The sequence below is a fragment of the Cydia fagiglandana genome, chromosome 6, assembly GCF_963556715.1.
Source record: "Cydia fagiglandana chromosome 6, ilCydFagi1.1, whole genome shotgun sequence".
NCBI classification, from domain to species: domain Eukaryota; kingdom Metazoa; phylum Arthropoda; class Insecta; order Lepidoptera; family Tortricidae; genus Cydia; species Cydia fagiglandana.
Window position 1 is genome coordinate 5,608,182 of NC_085937.1, and position 14,395 is coordinate 5,622,576.

The 14,395-nt window shown below is 36.4% G+C and overlaps 1 long non-coding RNA gene across 1 annotated transcript in view; it reads right to left on the bottom strand.

Annotated features, from left to right (window-relative positions):
* Window positions 1-1,122: 1,122 nt before the first annotated feature.
* Window positions 1,123-14,395, bottom strand: part of LOC134665058 (uncharacterized) — a 144,040-nt gene continuing 130,767 nt past the window's right edge. The window contains exon 3 of the long non-coding RNA XR_010098336.1: window positions 1,123-1,216. This is a non-coding gene — a long non-coding RNA (uncharacterized LOC134665058). The remainder of the gene's footprint in view (window positions 1,217-14,395) is intronic.

The following is a 14,395-nucleotide window of genomic DNA, read 5'->3' on the forward strand; positions in this document are numbered from 1 at the left end:
TGGACAAATCTAACACAATTAATGCAACATATAATCGGGAATAGTACGGTTGTACTTGTCTACATAATACAAGATTTCAGGCTCGGCCGCAACACCTCTAGGCTCGAACAACTCTCATTTCTAAAAATTCTCTCTCTTACTTATAATTTTAAATTTTCCATACTTACACAATTTTCTTGCCCTGACGCGATATGGTTTGGCGGTTCTAGACTTTTAAAGCAAAGGTTTTAGTTTAAGTGTACCTACACCGACTGAATTTAGTATACGGAAAATTCAAGCTTTAATCTCCTGCCTAAATCCATTCGGTCAGTTAGAACTGTATTTTTGTTTTACGATTACTCATTTGTTATTTTCGAGTGATCTACGCACAGCCCATTCTCGATTCATCCATCAGCCACAAAAGGCCGGTACATCAAGTCGTTTGATTGTAGCCGTTATGTAGACATTAATAAAACGGTTGACACTTTTATGTTCAGTACATCCACTCTGTTAGAGTTAGTACAATTAGAAATGAAGCGTTAACAGATGACTTTATTTTTTTACTTATTGTTTACAATAGATAAACAAAACAACTAAACAATAAACATGAAATAAATTACAGTTTTTTATATTTTGAAGCACCGCCCAAAGTGTGAAAAATTATTTTGTATATATATAAATATGCCTACGCATAAATAAATTGAATCTTGAACACCAAGCAAAACACGTCTACTTATAGTTTTTGCACTTAAGACATGCAACATACAGCTATTTCAAAAATAAGTAGGTATGTACCTTACCTACCTACGTTGGTTATTGAACCCTAAATGGCCCAAACTAAATCCTTGCTCCATTTTTTGTAGTAGACAACAATACACTGTACCTATAATCAAAAAAAGCGGCCAAGTGCGAGTCGGACTCGCCCATGAAGGGTTCCGTAGCAGCAAGTAACATAATAAAATTGCGGCTGACGATTTATGACGTATTAAAAATAAACTACTTACTAGATTAGATCTCGTTCAAACCAATTTTCGGTGGAACTTTGCATCATCATCTGTGTACATCATATATTTTTTTTTAGTTTTATCATGCTCTTATTTTAGAAGTTACAGGGGGGGGGACACATTTTACAAAAAATGATAAAAAAATGATATTAGAAACCTCAATATCATTTTTGAAGACCTATCCATAGATACCCCACACGTATGGACTGGATGAAAAAAAAATTTTTGAGTTTCTGTTCTAAGTAAGGAGAACCCCCAAAATTTATAGTTTTTTTTCTATTTTTGTGTGAAAATCGTAATGCGGCTCACAGAATACATCTACTTACCAAGTTTCAACAGTATAGTTCTTATAGTTTCGGAAAAAAGTGGCTGTGACATACACGCACAGACAGACAGACGGACAGACATGACGAATCCATAAGGCCATTTGGCTACGGAACCCTAAAAAGCCGTATTCGTATCATTTCGTCAGTTTGTCTCATGTTACAAATTGAATTATTCCGATATCAAGTGCACTTTCTACGTCGCATTCCTTATTCATCTTACGCAGATGCTCTAATTCTACCCCGTCATTCACTCGAAGCGTAATAATGGACGCCTTTGGGAGTCTAGTGTTGTGTAGTTAAATGCAGAATGAAATTAGTTTAATCTCGGCTGTTTCGCTATGCGGTACTGTTGAGCAGAACAGAATTGCCAGTTTAGGGTTTAAGCTTACAGCTGTGTTTGTCTTAGACAGACGTTCTATGTCTATTTTCAAAATAAGTAGCTTCTGGTTTACGGATAACTTTATGTAAAATGTCTCGGTTTTTAAGCGAAATCGGGACAAGTATAAGTAGCGACACGGTAGACGATAAGAGTGTAACCATCATTTACGTATAATATCTAAGGACGGGCTAATGGGGCACTAAAAATGGTGCTAGTTCAGCGGTGTCACTCACGAATCGTGCAGTCTAAGGCGACCTAGTTGCGACCAATAGCGCGCGTAATGCGAACTCGTCAACCAATCGCGCGCGCAGGGATTGCAATCCGGTCCGGCGGATCCGGTAATCCGGCCGAATCCGGCACATTTTTCATGATACCGGATCCGGCAAAATTCACCGGATCCGGTCCCGGATCCGGTAAAGTGAAATAAAGCGCTAAAATATAAAATAACAGCTTAAAACACTGCTAAAATTTATAAGTTCTCGCCAGTATTCGAATTTTCTCGCTCGCAAACAGCAACACAACAACTTGTTTGTTAGTTGACGCCTGTCTTCTAGCCGACGAAATATGTGACGTGAGATTTCCGTGCACCGTAAGTACTGGATTGGTTTATATTCAATTTATTGTGTTGTTACATTGTAATTTAATGTACATGTTCGTTTTATTTTGTACAAACCATTTTAGCCCACTTATAATAAGTGTTACCTGCATTTAAAATATAATGAATACATATTTATAAAATTAAATAGAGAAATATATGTTGACTTTTGATGACCGGTCTGACCTAGCCAGTGGGTAGTGATCCTGCCTGTGGAGCCGCGATCCTGGGTTTTCGAATCCTGGTAAGGACAATTATTTGTGTGATGAGCACAGATATTTGTTCCTGAGTCATGGTTGCTTTCTATGTATTTAATTTTAAGTATTTGTATATTATATATCGTTGTCTGAGTACCAACATCACAAGCTTTCTTGAGCTTACCGTGGGGCTTAGTCAATTTGTGTAAAAATGTCCTATAATATTTATTTATTATTATTATTTATATGTTATTTTGTTATTATTATGCTACTAAATGTACTTGTATAGGTATACACGTTTATTGATTTGTTTGCTAAAACTAAAATGGTTGAATTGAGAGCACCTTTTTGTTGGAAATGTGGGTTGGGCTATAGATAGTTTAAGAGAAAAAGAAGATTTTATTTGTGGTTAAGTAATGAAAACGTTGTTTTTTGAAACTTAAAACAGCCGTCATCGAATTAAACTGTTGTGAGACATACTAACATTGAATAATTTACGGTTTAGACTCACTTGTTTTTAGTCACTCGCGCGACATGTTTCGGAGAGCCTATAGGTCTCCTGTTAAGACACCCGTTTTATTAATCCATTAAAAAATATCCTTAACTTCGCATATAACGCTAAAAACATGATAAAATACGTGACTTGATGAATTTTTTATCCGCAATACCAATCCGGCCGGATCCGGCCCGATCCGCCGGATTGAGGCCAAAATCCGGCCGGATCCGGCCGGATTTAAAACCAGTCCGGATTGCAATCCCTACGCGCGCGTGATGCGAACTCATCAACCAATCGCGTTGTAGCGATTTCACACCGCTGTACGGGTCCCTGTCATTCCTCATTATTATTGCCCGTAAATCCAGTCCCTAGACATATATGTCAATGGTAACCATCATATTCAGTAGGTACCTCCATAATTAATAAGGCCGCTGTAAGTACGACTGTCGACAATTCTCTCGCGTAAGAAACTTATGATTAGCCTTAATCGCTGCTTGTTCACTGCTAGCTCAATAGTGGGACCGGATTTTTGCACTAAAAGTTTTGATAATTCTAAAGTTGAAAAAGTGATACTTATCTGATATAGGACATATTTTTAAGCATATATGCTATATATGATGAAAAGTTAGAACGAGCGTTAGATATAAATTAGGTATTTATATATTTTTAGTAATGATTTTTTAATATTGAATTAAAGTGCAATGTTTAAGTTCCATTGTTTATAATATGTATGACGCTTTATAATGTAAAATTATTAGAAATTTTTTTAACGTGCTTCTTTGTCAAACTACAATTAGCTTATTATTTTGTCGATATTGAATTAAAGTTTAATAAATCCACAACAACATATCTAAATTTATAAGTTAATAGGCAAGCTAAAAAGCTAGAAGAATAAGATATATGCTTTAGAATTAATATACGTTTTTTGTCCTATATGATCTAATATTGAATTAGAGTCTGTAAAAATAAGTCTATTACTATAAAATAATATACGCAGCCATATTATGGAAAGTAAGAAATTTCTGTGTGTAGCTTGCATTGTAATAGTAAAATCTAGTTAAAAAGGCGCGAAATTCATACATACGCCGCGCTGGTCCGTCAGTCGCCGGCGCGGCGCTCGAGAGCCTATCATAGCCTACCTATACCTCGCCCCTCGCCCCACCTCCCGCTCAGTAACACTGTCTGTCTTTTCTTATCATTCATTTGTTTGTTTACCGTGCACATAACTATATAAATTAGATGCGGACATTACGTGAAATTAAAATATCTTATTAAGTAAAAATACCTACAGCTGGTCAATCAGATCTTGTCAGTAGAAAGAGGCGGCAAATTTGAAAAATGTAGGCGCGAAGGGATATCGTTCCATAGAAAATTTGAATTTCGCGCCTTTTTTTAGTGACAAGATTTGCTTGACCAGCTATATTTCATTATCTTGACTAATATTGTAATAAAAATGTACAAGATATTCACAACTATTTTTTACTATACATAGTTTGTCAAAGGACTGTCTCATTTCAAACATAGACAGGGAGAATCATCATACTATCTTTGACTTACACTAGTACTAGCACCCAAAAGAAAAGGATGAATATAGTTTTTCGTTTTTATTTACTGACAAATTGGTTTGACCAACTATACCTATTTCTGGTTCCTATTGTCATGTCCTGTCCTATTCAACGTCAATATCATAATATGTATATTATAAACCAACTGATCAATATTACACGGTATACATCCTGAATATACAATAAGGTAAGTGGCCTCACTTACCTTATTGTGTATTCCGTGTGGGCCGTATATGCCTATATACAGCCCACCTTAAATTAAAATGTTTTTTTTTTTAATAAACAGGATATGAAGTATGAGAAACTCACTCAAATAGGTTTCTCATTTATTTAAGTTTCTTCATTATACCAAAATAGTTATAAAAATATTACGATACTCTTGGAAAATATACCTTTTATAAAAGTCCTATTATGGGCCTTATTGAACAGTGAACACTACCAGTGTATTACTTAATCCCGCAAAAAATAATCATTTTGACAGTAGGTAATAACAGATTTTATTGTTTTTAACTTAAGAGTTAGACATATACAAATAACAATATTTGATACTTCATAACAGGAGGATTTATTTATAATAAGTGAAAATAATTATTTTGGGTCTTAATAACTAAAGATATAAAAATTGTCTAGTTTACGCGAAAATAGTAGGTAACTAAACATAAATCTTTATTAGTTACAGTAGTCTCATCTTTTAACATCTGGGGGCACGGCAGTGCCCCCGCCAAGACGAGAAAAGCGCAAGGGCACTATCTACCTTTTCTCGAAGCGCTTTGTCGTTTTTTGGAACCCTCATAACTTGGGGTTGGATTATACCAGATAAACAAAGTTCTCGGACTTATTAAGCATATCAATTGCATAGCTCTTATACTTTAGATTTTATTCATATCTAAAAACTTCGATTTCGTCACTGACTCACTCACTTGATGATCATCAATACCGAGTACTTCCTGAAGTACTCTAAGAAGCTGAAATTTGGTATGTAAGATAGTTTTAGTACACAAACAACAAATAAATTAAAAAAAAAATTATCCCGAAGGGGATGAAGATGGGGTTTAATTTTGTATGGGAAATCAATAAACTTATTTCAGGATTTTTAATAGTAAATCACCCCCGACCCTTTAAATTAGGGGATGGAAGATTGTCATAAACAACTTACAAAAAGAAGTGAAATCCCATCAAAAACATTTTGATGTAAAATGTTGCCCAAACGAAACCATAAGGCTCGCACTGTCAAAAAGTTATCAGATCTCTTGCCAAGCTTCTAACTCTACAAGCCCTCTAACTTTACTAGCTCTACACCAAAAGTGTGTGGCTTGGCCGTTTCGTTTCTACAAGAACTATTGTATGTAAGTATAATACAAAAAGCGCCCAAATGCGAGTCGCACTCGCGTTCCAAGGGTTCTGTACATTACACAATTTTTAACAATATATTTTTTTAGAGAAAAGTGAATAAAATGTCTTTAAAAAACCCGTAGGTATCGGAAAACTAGGTACTTAAGTCCGACTCACGCTTGACTGCACATTTCTAATAGGTTTTCCTGTCATCTATAGGAAGAGAGCTAATATGTGTATTTTTTTCATAATTTTAGACCCAGTAGTTTCGGAGATAAGGGGGGGGGGGAATGGTCATTTTTTGCGTATTTTCTTAAATAACTTCTAAACTATTTATTTTAAAATTATGAAAAAATATATCTGAGATTCTTACAATGAGCCCCTTCGTTTGATATATATATATATATATATTTAATTTATTGAACAATAAGCTAAATAAAGTACATTATTATTACAAGACCCATCGTGGGCAAAACCTTGAGGAGGTTTGTATGCCGATGGGGAGTTCGAGAAAATAACATGACAATATACATATCTATCTTATACTAATTAAAATTCTAACAAAATTCTCTTATATTAATTCATATTCTAATTCTCTTATATTAATTATAACAAGATATAGTTTTTTTTTTTATTCTATTTATCATTCATCTCAAAAGTGACCCCTTTATTTGAATTTCTATTATTTACTTTACATGTATGTCCTTGGGCTATAGACTTACATGTGTATACCAAATTTCAACTTATTGGTGCAGTAGTTGCGGAGCAAATAGGCTGTGACAGACGGACAGCCAGACACACGAGTGATCCTATAAGGGTTCAGTATTTTTCCTTTTGAGGTACGGAACCCTGAAAATAATGAATTTAATAAATTTTTCACCTTATGCCCATGTGGCGGTAGCGAAACAGCCAAGCCACATTTTGACTAAGGTGTAGAGTTAGTGAAGTTAGGGCTTGTAGAGTTTGAAGCTTGGCTCGACAAGAGATCTGACAACTTTTTGACAGTGCGAGTCTTATGGTTTCGTCTTAGCAACAAAATTTACATGAAAATGTGTTTGGTGGGATATTTTTTTACAGTATAAATATTTATTCGTAACAGTAAGTATTATCTTTTAACATAATTTTTACAGTACATCTGGTGCTACATTACGACCGGTGCTATAATAAGCACGTTAAAACACTCCCTTTGACCGTGTTTCAAAATTCGTCACTCGTTGCATAATATCTATTTTTCGCAATTCTATCGTAAAAGAAAAGAAAACTAACGAAGAGGTTTTACGCATACGAGGGCCACACTGAAAGTTTTGCGTAACTTTTGAATAAAATCATTTATAACCATAATAATACATTTATTGCTTCTCAAAATGTTTCCCTTTACATTCTATGCACATATTCACTCGCTCAGACCATTTTTGGAAGCATGAGGCCCAATCACTTGACTGCATGTTTTCGACGTGGTGATGAAACGTAGTAACTGCCTTATCCGGGGTCTTAAATGTCAAACCCCAAATTAAATCCTTAATTTTGGGAAATAGATAGAAGTCACAGGGTGCAATGTCTGGATTATAATCCGTATAAGAGACATTTTCCACGTTTTCGTAATTAAAAAATGTTTTTGCCTTTATTGCGGTATCGGTGGACGCATTATTATGACGCAGGAGGATGCGGCTTCTCGGTCGTCTCTCGCGGTCTTTTTCAATGACTGCGGGCACACAAATAGTAGTGTACTACTCAGTATTTAACGTTCTTTTATTATTTAAAAGTACGGTACAAAAAAGTCGCGTTTAAAAAAAACAGACGATCAAAATGTTTGGCAACGCTTTTGGCTTGTTGAACTTCTATGGGCCTCCTGTCATCTTCGAAAGACCCATTGACTGGACTAATGCCTTTTTTCCGGATCGTAGCAGTAAATCCAGGTTTCATCTCCTCTAACGATGTTATATACAGCATTTGAACTTTCTTGCTTATACTTACGCAGCATTTCTCGGCACCAGTCAAAAAGTACCTGTTTTTGGACTGAAGTTAATTCGTGAAGAATCCAAAGACAACAAGGCTTCCCGACTTTTAAATATTCTTGTAAAATCTTTTGTATTTGTCTCATACCTATCCCTAATTGTCCTCAAATTTCGTCATAGGTGATTCGTGGGTTTTCTTCAATGAGTCGTCTCACAGTAGCCACGTTTCCTTGAATGATCGCCGTGGACGGTCGACCTTCACGAAAATCATTATCTAGAATAATACTGTCTCTACTAAATTCACCATACCAACGCCTCACGATGCTCAGATGTGGTGCTTCAATCCCAAAAGCATTTTGAAGGCAAGCACTACACTCTTGCGGAGTAAGCGAACTTTTAAAATCATAACAAAATCATAGCTCTAAAAATATTTTCGCGTTAAAGCCACGTTCAACGCACTGACTTACTTTGACAAGCCATTAAAAACAAAAGACGATCGATTTGTCGCCAACATTTGTCACATTCCATAATCAAAAGCCTGTATTTTTTTTTAAATATACAATTCATAATTTAAATATTTACCAGTGGCCAGTAGTGCAAAACATTCAGTGTGGCCTATGTAGTAGGAGAGAGGAGGAGTTTGTTAAGAACTATAGACAATAGAAGAGGAAGGATGCTTGGGCACCTGATACGACACGACGAATTTATCAAAAATATCATAGAAGGGAAAGTTGAAGCAAACAGGAAGAGGGGAAGACCAAGGAGAGCGTACATGGATCAAATAAAGGAAAAGATCAACGTCGTGTCGTATCGGGCTGTCAAAGAGAAGGCGGAGGACTGCCAAACATGGAAATTGCTCCACCGACAAGAGTCATACTCTTAAATATATGATGATGAATTGATGATCGTAAATACCTACCTATGTATTAACAAAAAAAAGTCACTTGTAATTAGTTACTGCCTTTAAAAAGTATAAGTGCCTCAATGTTATTAGACTTTTTGATTCTTTAAAACGTCTTTAGGTCAATAAAGCAAGTGAAAAATTATTAGAGTTAGACCAAGAAAAGTCTGCAGCAATTTTGACAGCCCACGCAGTGCAAGTGTTATTTATAAGTCATAATTTCATAGAAGTTTCTTCAAATCGACCTTATTAATTAGAGATTAAAAATATTGAAAATTATCTTAAAATATTTTAATCTAATATTTCATCTCATACGTTCAATAAGGCCCGGGACTAGACCTTTTTACCTGCACTGACAGTGGGCCTTCTTAGCAACAAGTACAAATTCAGAATAATTGGGAATAATAGGGAGCAACTGCTATTTTTGAATGCTGGGTCTTGTTACCCGCCGGGCCTCATATGCCTGCACCTCACCTACCTTATTTATTTGTTTTACAAGGGGAAAAGTTGTTGATTAACCGCTCGTGCTAATATTGATACCCTAACAAGGGAAACATTTTTTTTTATTAAATAGGAGGCAAACGAGCAGACGGATCATCTGGTGGTTAGCGATTACCGCCGCTCATGGACACCCGCAACACCAGAAGGGTTGCAAGCGCGTTGCCGACCTTTAAGATGGGGGTCTTTGAAGGTTTGAAGGTCGTATCGGACAGTTCATTCCACAGTTTGGCTGTGCGAGGCAGGAAGCACATTCACAAATTCAAACATTCTAAAATTGAACCACGAGCGTAGCGAGTGGTTCGTAAAGTTGAACCTTGAGCGTAGTGCAGGTTTTAAGGGACGAAGGTTAAATAAAATTTTCACCACATCAGCTCGTAAAGGCCCTCTTGATTGTTCGTAACGGATAAGAAAAGTGGCATTTAATTTGATGCAAATTTTGAGTTGTTACCGTAGGTAAATTGGATCAGTTGGTTGGTAATATTGACTTTAAAATGATAAATATTGAATAACATCAGTTTGAAATTGATTTTATGATAAAGTAAATATTATCGGAGATGATCGCTCTTAAAAAATATATGTCGCTAGTCATTTATAACCTAAAAGCGCCAAATTACGCATTATTATATTGAAATGACACCGCGACGATGGCAAGAGGCCCGATGGAATAACCCTCATCCCCTGGCAGATGGGACGGCCGCTCATCTGGGATGCCACATGTGTAGACACCCTAGCGCCGTCCCATCTAGTCGCCACGTCTCAGAGAGCTGGCGCCGCGGCAGCAGCGGCTGAAACCCTAAAACGCCGCAAATATGCTGGTCTTACAAACAACCACATATATGCGGCGTTCGCGGTAGAGACCCTGGGACCGTGGTGTCCTGACGCCCATAACCTTTTTAAAAACCTAAAAAAAAGACTGTTGGAAACGACGGGTGACCCTAGGGCTGGCTCATTCCTAGGCCAACGAATAGGCATAGCTATTCAGCGTGGGAATGTAGCCAGCCTTATGGGCACACTTCCGCAGGGGACAGATCTGGGGGATCTAAGGTAGGTGGGTAAGTTTTATTTATTTATTTTATTAGTTTTAGTTTTAATTTATTTAGTCTATACTTAATTTTAATAATAGTTTGTATAAGTTTTGTTATTGAATAAATTTTTTTCCCATGAATGATTAAAACATTTAAAATGACACCTGTGTATTGAATTTGAAGAATACTTTAACAAGGGTAGTTATCTGTATGACAATGCACCTAAAATAATTTTCAAATGTATCTATTATTTCTATACTTAACACGATAACGAGTTCTACATAAACGAAACCGCGGGCAATCCCTAGTACATATAGAAATAAATAAGGGAAGGTAAGTTTCCATTAGTGTACTGTGTAAAATAACTATTTACCATTGATAATAATTTTATAAACGCTTTGCGTATTTTTAAGGGCACCGCGCTAACCGCTAGCCCGCGACCGTCGATCGCTGCCTCCTGCCACGGCGCACAGCGCGGAGCGCGCAAACGCCGCGCGTTTGAAATGTAACTTAATATAAGCTCGGAATGCATACTTACGTATCAGTATTTAGTGTCGCCGTGATTTTATATTTCTAATCTTTTGTGTGAGAAGTAAGATCTTTATTATGACCGTGTAATATTAACTCTACAAACTTTAATTCAATATTGGCTATACTGCTTAACGAGAAATCAATATCTAGACAAGCACATTGTCTACATTTCTAACTTTTTACATGTATACTAAGTTGATAGATAATATCGTAATTTTGCAATATCAGCTACTCTAATTCTGTATTTACATAATAATTCCTGTTTTTACGTTCACCAGAAAGCAGCTGTTCCAGATTTCTAAAAACCGAATATTGTGAATAAATTAAAGTGTTATTGAATATGTTAAAGTTTTTTGTAACTTTAATTTTATATTTACATAGTTATTTAGCAAAAATTGAAAATTTAAATATGGCCGAACGCTCCACCTAAAATTTTCTAACTTTTTACATGAATGTTATTTAACATGCTTACAATAACATATCAAAAAAGAAAAAACTTTAATGTTATCAAAACCCATTTTTGTTCCACCGCTGGTCTATGCCGGCGACCTTTGGAAAAAAATCGGTAATCCTTGCTTCTGGTCTATCGCCATTATTGGGACATCGGACTTTATACTCTCCGAGGTAGTCGACTAGCCTGTGCTTAACAAGCAATCGGAATACAGGGTCTAGTCATTAATTAAGTATCGGATGCCATCAATGGACATTCCGCGACGTCGAGCGTCATCGAGTTTTTAATTCAGCGCGAAATTAAAAAATCTCAACATGTTTATCAAAGCTCACATCTCCCTTCGCATAACTTTGAAAATTTATCCTAATAACCAGGCGTATAAGGTTGTATTTTAAATATTCAAGCGAGTACCATACGAGGATGGAAATATGTAGAAATGTTACAGTAATTATGAAATGATTACTCCTGTAGCAAAAGCACTCTGCTGATGAAATCCGTCTGAAATCTAGTAAAATATATTACGTTATCAGCTGCAGTGCAGTACTTACAGGGAATACATTCAAAACTTTTATATTATAGCTTGTGACAGTGGTTATAGTATTATGATTAGGTATTCATTGTGATTATTATGCTATGATTAAATAGCGACCATTCTCTCGCCTCCACTTAACTTAAATACCTATGTAGTGGATTACACTAAATATTTAATTTAAGTGGATATGTCCAAGTTTCATAAAGGGTAAAAAGGGAAAAGTAAATTGTTGGTATACCATTATTAACATTGGTGAGCAACTAAAATCGGACTTTAATTATTTAGCCATTTTTTTTTATAAGCCGCTTTGCTGCCGATACATAATTTTCTGCTACCGATGCGCTAAATGAATGGAGGTTTGCATGTGTGCCGACATATACAAAGGGACCGCGAAATACGAAAAGCGAAAATTTAGTTTTTCGTGGTAAGGGCATACAAAAAGAAACATTCAAGTAGCAATATTTACATAGCAATGAAAAAATGCATTTAAAAATCCTAAATCCCAATACAGCATCTAACAGTCCACGCCCGTCTGACGTAACAGGGTAAACAAAATAACAGTCCCATTTACCCGAAGGGCAGCTTTCTGTGGGAGAGCTCCCTCTACTCCTCTAGCACTAAACAATGACGTAAATACAATTGAAAAAATATTCAAATATGCACCTTGTTATGTTAGAACAAGGTTCAAAATAGAATAGGTTTTCAAATGTAGATACGACAGATGGGAGAGCTCCACTCGGCACGCGAGCATTGTGACGTCACAATGGTACATTTTGTTTTGCTCGCCCGCCTCGTGCCTTTCTATTGTACGGGGGGAAGTCAGGGGTGCAATTCTCACGGCTATTTATATCAATTGTTGTTGTCATTGAGGATAGTTTATTGCAATTGACATGGATTTTTGATGTAAAGCAGTTTTGATTTGAAAGGTTTTACAATTTATGTCTAAAAGCCTCAGGTTTCTTTCTGCTACTGTCTCGTCTAGATTTAGCTTAACGCTGACACTATGTAATATTACTTGAGATTGTTTCTCGTTTCAATTGAAGTAGTTTAAGTTAATAAATTACAGAACTAGCGGGTATGAGAATTAAGATGATTAAAAATATCAGCAACGTCGCCCTTGCGCAGAATGTCGCTCGAAGTAGGTACTATACGCTGTTTTCCTTTGGTGGCCAGTCGCCACTCCACGAAGGCATATTATGTCTATTAAAATATTGTACACACGAGAACGGAAAACTGAAATATTTATATCAAGTGCATCACAGTAGTTACACCCAGTTTGATTAATCAAACATTTCAACACCGCCATGTCAATTCCGACAGAAAGAAATTCACAAAAATATTGATACCAACTCCATTACCAATAGCGAATGTACAGTCAGGAGCACAAGTTTTATTTTTCTGAAAGAACCGTCGGATGATCGTTGAAAGTAACATTGCAATGGCGACAGCATTCCAGCTCATGGTTGCCGCAGAATGCGTTGTTGCAAGAAATGTCAATTATCCAGGATATCGTCTTTGAAACTGACATATCCTGCAGCAATGTTGCACGGAAATGCTGTTACAATTGTGTCAATTCATCATCCGAAACCGGAGACAGCATTATGTCGATTTAACTTAAGCTGTGTCCACACCAATTACATTCTATGTTCACGTCTTTCATATTGCGCCACAAACCATTAGAAGAACTGGATCCTGACTCCTGAATCCAGCTACTGGAAGAGTCTACAAATAAGAGTTTACAGCGGTTCAGGTGATCAGTCCACTGCGAGTCATAGGGCGTTTTCGCTACACTTGCCCAAAAAACTTGACTTTAGGCGTGTTTTCGAAACGTTGTAGCTGATTATTTTGCATATTTTTTCTGCAGCGGACTGTATCTGCATTGGTATCATTCCAGCCCGTCACAAATATCGTGATCGCGATGTCTGCTCGATTAATTAAATTCGTAATAACGATCGGATTTTTCGAATAACAACGATATTTTGGCACGAGTATACCTATTTATACGAGTATTAAAACACGTCGGGTGGCGAATACCTACAAGTTGTGTTGATTTTCAATTACTTGAAAATAAATGTAATTAAACGATTACACAAAATAAATTAGATGAAAGACATCCAATGCTGGCTTAGGGCCTAACTTAAAGATCTCCATAATGACCGGACGTCTGCTGTCTGCTACCCTCATGCCAAGGGTTCCCTCTGAACAGACGATACTACTCGGTACAAAATAACCGAGGAAAAATCGACTTAAGATGCAAATTTTTCTCTTTCAAAGTTTCAACATATTTTATATCTTATCTCTAACTCACGATTCTTAACTGTTATGATATAATAGAACGATACGTTCCCAAATAGCTCTATATGGTGACAATGACTTAACAATATGCCAATCGCTCAGATTACTGCATGATATGATCTGTGAAATGATTCCCGTCACAAATATGGTCGCGATTGGAACCTGTCCGTTTAATTAAATTCCGAATAACGATCGGAGTGTTCGCAAACTGCGGATATTAAAGCACCATCGGTTGCAATTTCGCTTTGGCGATTTTGAAGTGCGAGATTTTGATGCCAACGGCGGCGGGCGATAGCGAGCCGTTATAACGCAATTTTGACGTGACTATGCA